Source organism: Mizuhopecten yessoensis, unplaced genomic scaffold, assembly GCF_002113885.1.
Source record: "Mizuhopecten yessoensis strain PY_sf001 unplaced genomic scaffold, ASM211388v2 scaffold10235, whole genome shotgun sequence".
Taxonomy (NCBI): Eukaryota; Metazoa; Mollusca; class Bivalvia; order Pectinida; family Pectinidae; genus Mizuhopecten; species Mizuhopecten yessoensis.
Window position 1 is genome coordinate 41,146 of NW_018408445.1, and position 13,232 is coordinate 54,377.

A 13,232-nucleotide genomic window follows, 5' to 3' on the forward strand; every position below is an offset into this window, starting at 1 on the left:
AAATTATAAGTACATGTTTATATGCATGTATTTTATATTGTTCAGTAATACGACTACATGAAATATATGGATATATCATTATATTCATGATTACATGATAGTGAATCATAAGTCTGTTTCTGTATGTTTAGCACACCTTTTGTCTTTCATTACTGCAAAATATATTTCGTGGTTTATAATGTGGTGAAAATTACATTTCTGTTTCTATATAATTTGTTTTGCGCTAGAAAAGAGAGTTCCAAGCAGAATAGTAATTCACCTTGGTAGGGCTAAGTAAGATTCGAAATTAAAGTGTCTGATGCTGTCATTTCCCGACATAAGGATAGCCATAGCATTTTACCATTAGGTATATATTGATGTATAAGTGAAGTCCAACAGAATCCAATATGACCACAGGTGAATGGTCAGTGGGTGGCGATAGTTTCAGGTAAATATCATATTGAAAAGAAACAAATATCTGTAAGCAGGTGGTTATGTTTCCCTAGCAACCATCCTGAAACCTGCCACTGTAACTGTTTGATTTTAACTTGAGGTTCCCTGTGGTTTTAATATCCTGATATCATGTTATTGAGAAACCTTTCATTGCAAGTATAAAGTAAAGCAAAACTTACGTATAACAGTTAACGATCCCTCCTTCCTGACACTACAGCAATGATACGGAATTTGATGTGAACTTTACTTCGATAAACTTTACTTTTATCTTTTTCCTTTTAAATGATACAAATGTCTATTTATTACTATAATCACCAGAGATAGTGTATACACTATCTTTGTATATGCTCCGTTGAAATTTTAAGTCATCAGAAAACAAATTATATTGATATTATGAAAAACATCCTCGTGCACTTGTGTTAGCACTATAGTGCCCTAGAATTAACATTGTAGTGCACATCGTGTTTCTGTAGTCCACTACATTGTTCACTACGTGTGCACTATAAACTGTACTAGAAAACATGTTAAGTTTGTCCCCAACTGTAAATGATCGGATTTTCCTTTTTTCTGCGGTGTGCATGTCACTTTCTTAAATGAGAAACATTATGGTTTACAGGAAAACATATAGACATATAATACATTTAACTAGTATAATAAATAACTAGATATAACATTTGTACATAATTAAAGGCCATATGACATTTATATTTACACCGATATACAAAACAGACCAGACTAATCAGAAAAATGAGTGTTGGTAAAAGTGTCCCTGTTCCTCTTCAATAATAATATTTCAATGTGAAATACTGTCAGTTCACACATGATACACCTGATACATGTTTATATGACAAAATGAGACATCCTAGTCTCTCTAGTTAGGGAATTGTCCGCTTCAGCTATCCAACCACTCCCACAATTATTATTAAGTAACAGTTAAATTCAGCCTTACTGGTGCATTACATATAATGTAATAAACAGCCAGCTGTCCAGCCTCACACGTGTTTACGGCTGTCAATACAGCTATCCGGCCTTATGTTTATAATAAACCGTCAGCGATTCCGCCACAGGTAATTGTAGTAATAGCTATCCAGCCTTACATGTATTTACAATACATTACGTCGTCAGCCGCATCCAGCATTCAGTGTTCACGCACAAATCAGCTGTACACTGTCCTTACCCTCAAGTAACTAAAGGTGATCTAACTAAGAACCTGGTGAGTTTACATTGGCCACCAGGTGCCCATTGTGACTGGACCAAAGCAGAGATAAAACCACTGGAAATATACATAAATCCCCAAACTTAGCTATTAGTCTACAACTTATAACTCGTATTTAGATAACTACCGAACAATATGAATACAAACCGAGTACATGGAAATTATCAAAATTTTAGCAAAATGTATGAAACACTGAATGATCATAAAATGACATAAAACCACAAGACCAGTTCACACCAGCTTTTTTACTATACCGATGAACGTGTTTTATAATATGCCCTCACAAGTAATGTGGCTAAGCATAATGGCCATTCACTTTAACATGAAGTGATTAAATCGGCCAAACATATATATTCAATATGTAGCATACCAACGACAACGAACAGCCCCACACGGGTACAGTGTCAGTCAGCTTAAGATTTATACTGAGTTTCTCTCTTTCTATCTTTTGCGGAGCAGCAATTTTGCATATACATCGATCTTTGTAATTTCCGTTAAAAGTCAATATCAAAGGTGAAATTTAATTGAACCATTGCTAGTAAACATACGATTAAATCCACTGATACTGGCCTAGCAGGTACATATGCAGAAGAGCAAAACATACAGAACAAAGGGGACACATGTATATAAAGGATATGTTAATGCTACTCCGGAATTGTACAGGTTAGATAAATATTAAACGAAACTATTGCGTTGATATCGACAAGTTTTAAGATTGTCATTAAGGGGAATTGTGATATTGTACAAAGGGTCAACATGGTAACACCCTCTTTAAAAGATTTACATCTTAAAGCAAACATAGCTAAGAAGGTCGGACCTCAAGCCTGACGAACAATGGACTGAGTTATAACAAAGCTACACCTTTGATTTTACCCTACATTGATGTCAGTACTGGGGTTCTACTCCAAATCTGCACATAACTTATCAATTTTAGATATGTTCTACGTGGGTATTTTGATCTTTCTATTACATTCTTTCGAAGTATCCCCACTTAACAGGAACACCTGTTCGCAGTGGCATATTTAAACAAAATGGTATACAACACTTTTTTTCGTGAGAGAAGTTAATGAATGGCCCTCTCGGTACATCTTTATTATTACTCCTTGACATAGAAAAGACTACTACATTTCGCATTGGCTGATAAAAGAATATTAACTTCCTTCGTTTCAAGGACAGTAAATTAAATCGTGAGTTATCCCAACTTATGAAGTAGTACTAAGAATAGTGATAACGTTAGTGTCGTCGCTGGTGCTCCAAGCCGCAACCGCCTCTCAAGCCCAATGCTCTACCGCTGAGCTAAAAGGACATTCCCTACAGCTGACACTTGTAAGGCAACCTAATCAATGACCATCTGTTACATCTTTTACATATATAAGGCTCTATATCTTGAGTCCAAGTTCAGAATAATGTAAATATTACTCTGTATTACTCTTGAAGTGTATATAATGTGTATACCAACCGTAATTATATACGCTGTGTATTGTATACATCGCACATATTACCTCTCATTATAAACTCTGCAGATATCAATTGTATGGGTTCTTCAAAATCAGTCGATTACCGTTTTAAAATATTTGACCCATTGTGACCTCAAATATAACTCAAGGTAAATTTTGTAAGCAAACTTTGTCAAGCTCCATCCAAGGGAGCTTAAACAGCCAAATATCATAACTCTGGGCATGTCATCCCTTCAGGATATGAATGAATTTTTTGACATATTCGACCTCTGTTACTTTTAAAGTAGGTCAAGGTCTTTTTATTCGCATATTTACTATTTAGTAAGGCTCCAACCCAGGAAGCTGAAAGCCAAATATCATGATTTTAGGACTTTCATTTCTTCAGAAGTTATTTTTTTTTTTACTTTTTTGACCTGTCACCTTGAAAGCAAGTCAAGCTCACTCTTCTCTTTCAACCAAGTACTTTGAAGTATGCATCCTTAGATCTGGGAGTTTTAGATGATATAAACGAGGCCTAGAGGGCATTTATCACTCACCTTTGCATGTATATTGAAGTTAAGACACTAGGCATAAACTCACATTGTACCTTCAGACCAGGTAAATAAATAATGAAAGTTGTAGCCCCAACTTGCTACTGAGAAGCAAAGCTAAAAATCATAGTTTAAATAGAATTATTCATGAAAGGATTTTGCAATAATTGCATTTAACAATTAGTGCTAGTGATATATACATGTACCGTCTGAATGACTTGTTTTCATTGACAGTATATATTTTATATCATATATCTCTTGACCAAGGAAGAAATAATGATATGACTAACATATTAACTTATATAAGGTGTGTACAGAAATAAGAGAACATATGTAATAGTGTGTTAGCAAGTACTGTACATGTGTCAACATGTCTGTGATTGTATATACATGAGTAATACTTATCTGTGATACTAATGTCCATGTGTAATACCTATCTGTGATACTAATTTCCATGTGTAATACCTGTCTGTGATAGTATGTACATGTGTAATACCTATCTGGGATACTAATTCGCATTCGAATTAACTATCTGTGATATTAATTTCCTTTTAAATACCTGTATGTGATAGTGTGTACATATGTAATACCTGTCTGTGATAGTATGTACATGTGTAATACTTATCTGTGATAGTGTGTACATGTGTTATATCTGTCTGTGATAGTATATACTTATATATAAGACCTGTGTGTGATACTAATCCATGTATAATAACTGTCTGTGAAGGTATATACAGTCAGTGTACATATATTAGATGTGATAAATATACATGTATAATTCATTGTAAATGTAGCAAACCTTTTTTTACCAATAAATGAAGTTTCTATATACCATATATATACATATAATTGATTGCTTAATACACGACGTTTTACAGCACAAGATATTTGAGAAATATCACAGTCAGACATTTACATTATAACGTGTATTACTACTGATAACAGAAATGTTTTACCCGTATATATTAACAAAAACATTCACGATATTCATGTACCTTACCTTAGAGATAAGGATCGAAAACCCTTTAAAACTGTCCACCATTCGTAGCGATACCATTTAGGGTCAGTTTTTAAGACTCGGATTACATGTGTACATAACTGACTGGCTAGATGTGGTTTATACTGTAAGATAACAAACTGACTGTATGCATATGCACAATAAAATACGAATACGATATGGCTTGAATGAACATATATAACATGACAAGCGAATACAATGCGGTTTATTATTTCCTTCTAGTTATGAGAGACGATTGTAATTATCTTTTAAAGAACAATGCAGTTTTTTGTTTAGTTTTTGATCTTTGCATTATAAAGTTGTTTTCACGTAATCGGTTTGAGCCAATCGGTATGTCAGGTTATACTTGTCATTTAACAAGACTTTTTGCAGACAGCAATCTTTTCCAAATTCTAAGCGATATCCTTGCTGCCATCACATAAGCATGTGTCAGATAGATAACATGATCTAGTATGTTTTGTATATACGTTATTAAGTCCCCCAAACTAAGTTTGGGGACCTATTGTTTTTACTCTGATTCTTATTAGCTCACCTTGGTCCTTCGGATGCATTACCGTGCCAATTTCTTGAAACGACTTCTTCTTAACCACTGATTCGAATTGAACTAAATTTGACTGGAAGCATCCCTGGGTAGTGGGGATTCAAAATTGTACAAATGGTGGGGCTGATCCCCCAGGGGGATGCAGGGCGGAGTCAAAAGGGGGCAATTTGACTATATTGCTTCAAGCAACTTCTTCTCTGGAACTAAGAGATGGATATCAACCATATTTGACTGAAAGCATCCCTAGGTAGTGGGGATTTAAAATTGTACAAATGGTTGGGCTGACCCCAAGGGGGCTAAGGGGCGGGGCCAAAAGGGGTCAATTTGGTTATATTGCTACAAACGACTTCTTCTGTAGAACTATAGACTTGATATCGATCATATTTGATCAAAAGCATTTATGGGAGTCAGAGATTTAAAATTGTTCAAATGGTGTGGCTAACCCCCCAGGGGGCTTAGGGGCAGGGCCAAAATGGTTATTTGGCTTTATTGCTTTAAGCGACTTCTTTTCCGGAACTAAGCGATGGATATCAACCGTATTTGACTGGAATCATCCCTAGGCGATGGGGATTCAAAATTATACAAATGGCGGGGCTGACACCCCAGGGGGCTGATGAATGGGGCCAAAAGGGGGCAATTTAGCTATATTGCTTTAAGCAACTTCTTCTCTGGAAATAAGTGATGGATATCAACCATATTTGACTGGAAGCATCCCTAGGTAGTGGGAATTCAACATTGTACAAATGGTGGGGCTGACCCACTCGGGGGGCTGTGGGGCGGGGCCAAAATGGGGCAATTTGGCTGAATTGCTATAAATGTCTTCTCCTGTAGAACTATGCACTGGATATAAATCATATTTGGTCGGAGGCATTCATGGGAGGCAGGGATTCAAAATCGTATAAATGTTGGGGCTGACAACCCGGGCTATTGGGTGGGGCCAAAAAAAAAGTATTACTTGGAAATGGTTGAGATCCCCACAGTTTTACCATATATACAATTGCTGAGTATAAAGAAAATAATGCACATTTGCTTCTAGGATGGCCCTAGGGTCTGGCCCCAACCTTGGAGACATAGTCCCTGGGTCATAACTTTGAAATGGTTGAGATCCCCACCCTAAAACTATATATACAAATGCTGGGCATAAAGAGACGATTGTATTACTCATGATATTAGAATAAACCCTGGGGCCTGACCGAACCCCTCGGGACCTAGTTTCCTAGTTACAGCTTGGAAACAGTTGAGATCCCCACCCTATAACCATATGTACAATTGCTGAGTATAAAGAGATGAATGCACATATACTTCCAGGATAGCCTTGGTGTCTGCCCCACCCTTGGAGACTTAACTCCTGGGTCATAACTTCGAAATGGTTAAGTAACCCACCCCAAAACTATATATACAATTGTTGGGCATAAAGAGACGAATGCATGCGCAGTCATGCTATTATAATTGATCCAAGGGTCTGCCCTACCCTTGCAGACGTAACCCTTTGGCCATAAGTTTGAAACGGTTGAGATCCCCACCCCAAAACTATAAGTACAAATGCTAGGCAAAAAGAGACAAATGCAGTCATGATATTAAAATTGATCCTAGGGTCTGACCGAACCCCTAGGGACCTAGTTTCTTAGTCACAGCTTGGAACCAGTTGATAACCTCAACCTATAATCATGCATATATACAATTGCTGAGTATAAAGAGATGAATACACATATGCTTCCAGGATGGCCTTGGGGTCTGCCCCACCCTTGCAGACTTAACCCCTTGGTCATAACTTTGAAACGGTTGAGATCCCCATCCCAAGACTATAAAAACAAATGCTGGACAAAAAGACACGAATGCAGTCATGATATTAGAATTGATCCTGGGGTCTGGCCGCAACCCTAAGGATCTAGTTTCTGAGTCACAGCTTGAAAACAGTTGAGATCCCAACCCCATAGCCATACATTAAATTCATGGGCATGAACAATCTAATACAGACATACTACAAGCATTGGCATTGGGGTCTGGCATATTCCCTTGGATCTCATTTGGAGAATATTTTGCCATGATTGCTTAGATACCCAGGTGAGCGATTCAGGCCCTCTAGGCCTCTTGTTTAATTTACATTTAAACATATAATAATATTATAATACAAGGTTAACTTATATACCGCTTTATCACAACCTAGTTCATAATTCGTTCCAAAGCGGTTCACAAGTTATTAGCCGTGGTTATAGGGCCTCTACAACAACAATAACTGTCTCAACTCCCTGGGGAATGCACAGTTGGTGCTGCAATTTCGGCGCTCACAGTTAGCATTCAACAATTCTAGCACTGATCAACCACATACTCATTTACAGCTGAGTAGACTGGAACAAGCAGAGTAAAGTATCTTGCTCAAAGATACAACACAGTGTCGTGCCGTGATTCGAACCCGCAACCTTTCGGTAACGAGCCTGGCGTTCTACCACTATACACTACCGTGACTCCTTATACTGTTGTTGTCTTTATTACTGTTTTAGCAGGCTGGATATGATGTGTTATTGTTAGTATAACCCCTTGCAACGCTACCTATGTGTATGTCCTTGTTTGCTGCAACTGTGACGATCCATGTTTGTAATAAACAAACAAATGTCGTATGTGATTGGAAGGCATGAAGTACAACTAATTATATCCGTCATGTATCAGAGGCAAAGTAAATAATTAACCAAAATAGTATCGGTATATATCCCATGTGGTTTAAGTTAAAATTTATATGAAGAAATACAACTGTTAAACAATTCTTTGAATACATGAAGACTTGAAGTTTCAACATATGATAATAAAACTAACATGAAGTTTCTATATACCATATATATACAAGTTATTGATTGATTAATACACGGCGTTTAACAGTACAAGATATTTGAGAAATATCACAGTCAGACATTTACATTATAGCTCTGTATTACTACTGATAACAGAACTGTTTCTAGCCGTATATATTAACAAAAACATTGACGATATTCATGTACCTTACCTTAGAAACAAGGATTGAAAACCCCTCAAAAACTGTCCACCATTCGTAACGACACCACTAATATTTAGGGTCACTTTTTAGGACTCGGATTATCTGTGTACATAACTGACTGGCTAGATTTGATTTATACTGTAAGATAACAATCTGACTGTGTATTCACGGGGATTTTCCTACCTTTTTTTACCGGGTCCAGGGTCCAATAAATTGGAATGTTTTCGCAGTAAAAATTGAAATTGGGGGAAAATGAGGGGAAATAAAATTTCATACATTTTCCAGTTTCTGTTAATAAATTTCACTTCCTATCATGAGAAATTGCATTCTTTGATATTGGAATTTCTTATTTATTTTTCAATGCATAAGCTTAGGTCTAGCATACAGTTAAACTCTAGTAGATCTAGTAAAGGCTTGTAAAAAACTTCTGATACCCAGAATGTATTTTTCTTTTTTTTTATTATATTATATCAAATATAAACGGTAACTGTAATATTTGTCCATTTCCTTTAAAAGGAAAGAAAACTTTGATTTTAATTTTTAGTCATTTTCTTACCTAAACTATTCAAATGTAAAAAAAGAAAATACAGTAATAAATGAAATTGAACAGACAAATAAATTGATCATTTCCGGATTCTGTGCCCGGATATTGGTTCCCTTATTAGAAATCATGCATGGCAGTCAGCATGTTTATCACACTGCCGACTTTTTGGACAGTTAAACTTCAGTTGTTTACCTCTATTTTCCCTATTGAGCCCCGCCCCTCTGCCCCCAGGGGGTCCACAATTACCTTTATAAAAAAGTTAGTCCCCTTGGCCCAAGGATGCTCCATACTAAATAAGGATAGAATCCCTTCATCCCTACGGTAGAAGAAGGATTTTAAAGCTTTTACCTCGAGCTCAATTTCCCCTATTGGGCACCTGGGCCACACGAACAGTTTATACAAAATTGAGTCCACTTGGGTGAAGGATACTCCAGACTAAATTAAGTATTAGCTTTCCAAATGCTAAGAGGGATACCAACAGCATTTTTCATTAGTATGCAGTTATAGTAAAGTTTGAGATAGATTGGTATGTAGAAGCTTGCGTAGTTATGCTGAGAATTTATTTAAAATACATACAAGTTGGTGGTCACTGCGTCCAGGAGCGGACAACTGTTAACCTGTTGGTCAGGTGGTACTGTGGTGTTTCTCTCATACGCATGTTGTGAACAAGGTTACGTCGCATAACTGCAGGATTATTCCTCAGTTGAGGGACAGACCTTTTTAAGACCTGTACAAACCCTGTTACATAATATATACATGTGATTTAGTGTAAATGCCCTAGCAGGGGCATCAATATCCAATGGGAAAGAGATAACATGAATAGCATGCAACCAATGACTAGTACAAACTTAAAATATAAGAATCAATGACAATAACAACGTAAGATAGCAGGTCACACTAATACAAGAACCGGATTGTCAGGACCAGCATGTATTTTTTTTATTTTTAGCTCTATCACCTGCCCGAATTTTTGTGGACAGAGGGACGGGGCCCAACAGGGGAAATAAAGGTAAAACCTTTAAATTCCTTCTTCTACCGTAGGTATTAAGGGATCTTATTCCAATTTAGTCTGGAACATCATTGGGCCAAGGGGACTCAATTTTGTATAAATGGTGGGTGTGGCCCTCTTCGGGGTAGAGGGTGGGGCCCAATAGGGGAAATAGGGGTAAAACCTTTAAATTCCTTCTACCATAGGGATTAAAGGATTTTATCTTAAATTAGTCTAGAGCATCCTTGGGCCAAGGTGACTCAATTTTGTATAAAGGGTGGGTGTGGCCCTCCTCGGGGCAGAGGACAGGGCCCAATAGGGGAAATAGAGGTAAAACCTTTAAAATCCTTCTTCTACCAAAGGGAATAAGGGATTTAATCCCAATTTGGTCTGGTGCATCCTTGGGCAAAAGAGACTCAATATTGTATAAACAGTGATTTTGGCCCCCTGGGGCTGAGGAGCGGGGCCAGATAGGGGAAACATAGCCAATTCTTCAAAATCCTTCTTCTGTAGGAGTTACAGGTTTTTGTCCAAATTTGGTATGAAGCATCATTAGGTGAAGGGGAATCAATTTTGTATAAACGGTGGTTCTGACCCCTTGGGGGCAGAGAGGCGGGGCCCAATAAGGTATATAGTGTAATAGCTTTAATTTTCTTCTTCTTTCGTTGGGATGAAGGTATTTTGACCGAATTTGAACAGTAGCATCATATTTGGAAGGGAAATCAATTTCGATAAATGGTGGGTGTGGCCTCCCTTGCGGCAGAGGGGCTGTGCCGAATAGGGGAAATAGAGGGTAAACCTTCAAAATCCATCTCCTACCTTAGGGATTATATAAAGGGATTTTATATTAAGGGATTTTATTAGCTCACCTGTCCGTCGTCCGGCGTCCGTCAACTTTTCCTAAAAATCTCAACTAGTCATCAACGACAAAGCAGATTTTGACCTAATTTGGTCAGAAGCATCCTGAGGGGAAGGGAAACACAAATAAATGGGTGGTCTGGCCCCCGAGGGGCCTGAGGGGAAGGGCCCTATAGGGAACACATAGTAAATTATTTAATATCCTCCTTCTTCTTTAGGAATGGAAGGATTTGTTCCATATTTGGTCTGAACAATCCTTGAGTAAAGGGGAACCAATTTTGTATAAACCCGGGATCTTGCCCCTGAGGGGCCTGAGGAACGGGGCCCTTAAAGGGGAAATATAGCAAATTCTTTAAAATCCTTCTTCTTCTGTAGGAATGAAAGGATTTGTTCCATATTTGGTCTGAACCATCCTTGGGTAAAGGGGAACCAATTTTGTATAAACCGTGGGTCTGGCCCCCGAGGTGCCTGAGGGGTGGGCCCAAATATTGGAAACATAGCAAATTCTTTTATCCGTATATAAGATTGAATCTTTTCTGAAACTTATTGTTGTGAAAACAACATCGTTATATTCTGATTCTACTTACCTGTTCTGCCAGCCTATGTCAGGTGACCGTGTCGGCGCAGATCTCCCCGTAATCGAGGTATCAACGCTAACGTTATATTTGCGACATGCTTTCTTATTAATTCCATATGTTGGCATGGCTACCTAAACAGCATGTATTAGTTTAGTAGTGATACTGGTAGTCTTATTGTTTATAAATTGCTAGACTACTTGTGGATGATTCTAAGTGACAAAGGCTTTGCACATATTTAATCACCATAAATTGTGTGTTTATGTATCTAGAGATAGAGAAAAATGGTTACAATAAAGCTAGTTTGATTTTGATCCTTTGCACAATGTTGGCAATACTTACCAGTTATCCATATACATAATTTTAAAAGTAAATAATATCATACTTGCACATTATCATTATCTTTTATAGCAATTTACCAGATAAATTTATCGAGGTATTTTCTAGTTGAGCGTCAGTAGGTACACGAGAACTCGAGGCAGAAGGAGGGGTGGCAGTTCGAAACCAACTCCCGATGAAACCTGATATGCGGAAAAAAGACAAAAGGAAGCAGCAACAATGACACAAGATCATGAGTTTGACCAGCAACCCGGGCCATCCACTACTGCAGTATCATCTATTCCTCAAGAACCCAGGACATTGGTATGCCATCAGTTCCATCACAGCTCATGTCTGTATGTGATGATGTTGGTATGCACGTCCCAGCTAACTTGAAACAAAAAATCGGGAATGGCGAGTATGTTGACCTATCTTCATTATAGCCAAAAATTGTAAACTCTAAAAATGAAAAACCCGGCTCTCAAACGTCTATGGGCACTGGGAAAAACACCAATTAATCCTAACAGATTAAGCGAACTATTGAAAGGGTACCCAAACAAAAATGTTGCCAGTGAGTTGTTGGAGGGCTTCCAGTCAGGTTTTCGCATTCAATATACCGGTCCTAGAACTCCATCATCAGCTAAGAATCTTGTAACTGCTTCTCAAAATCCCGAGATGCTTGCTGCCAAATTTAAAAATGAAACCGAGTTGGGTCGCATTTCTGGTCAATATGATCAAATCCCTATTTCCACACTTCACATTTCACCTGTTGGTCTAATTCCTAAAAATAATGCGGGAACGAGACTCATTACCCATCTCTCATTTCCTCCATGCAGTAATGTAAATGAGTTCATTGACCCTGACCAATGCTCAGTGTCTTACACATCTTTTGATCAGTTCATACACATGATTTCAAACCTTGGTCACTCTGCACTGATATTCAAGATGGATACAAAGTCAGCCTTACGTTTGTTACCAGTGAATCAAGCTGATTTTGATCGACAAGGAATATTTTTTCCAAGATCAGTATTTCATCGACAAATGCCTACCAATGGGCTGTTCCATATCCTGTTCCCTTTTCGAAAAGTTTTCTACTTTTTTTAACTGGCTTATTAGAGAAAAATCTGGGCTGGATACATCTGACCATTATCTTGATGATTTTATTTTCGCTAGTAAGCGGAACTTAACAGATTGTCAGGAACAGAAGGAACTCCTCGGTGCGCTGTGTGATGATCTTGGGGTGCCAATAGCAAAGGACAAATCAAAAGGTCCTACTACTGTTTTAATTTCTTAGACTTAGAAATCGATACAGTTAGAGTACCACAGGCTAAAGTGGCTGCGCTTCAAGAAAGCCTTCAACAGTTTTTAACTAAACAACATAAAATCACTTTGAAGGAGTTGCAATCATTGACAGGTTTGTTGGTGTTTTGTGCTAGAGCAATTAATACCAGTAAACTACACCGAAGTATAAAATCAGTGTTCAATAAGGAAAGTGTTCACTTAGTCAATAACCACACCCATAATTATATATGAGCAATTTACGGCAAGTTATAGCATTCCCAATAAATATAAATTATGGAGCATTAATATTTATAAACATAAATATTAAGTTTAGCAATAGCTTATATATTTTATTTGACCAATAGCTTACCCTGTATGTGGTACCGGGGATCCACTAGTATAATCTACAAGGTATGTATATTCCGTAAGTATGTATATATGGCAATGTTGCCTCTACCAGGAGCAGATAGGAAGTGAATAGAAAA

General features: G+C 37.6%; 1 protein-coding gene across 1 annotated transcript in view; it reads right to left on the bottom strand.

Moving 5' to 3' along the window:
* LOC110459844 overlaps window positions 1-8,272 on the bottom strand; it is a gene marked incomplete at its 3' end in the record, with an annotated part of 36,729 nt that extends 28,457 nt beyond the window's left edge. Inside the window, exon 1 of the mRNA XM_021512302.1 lies at window positions 8,193-8,272. The remainder of the gene's footprint in view (window positions 1-8,192) is intronic.
* Window positions 8,273-13,232: the final 4,960 nt, after the last annotated feature.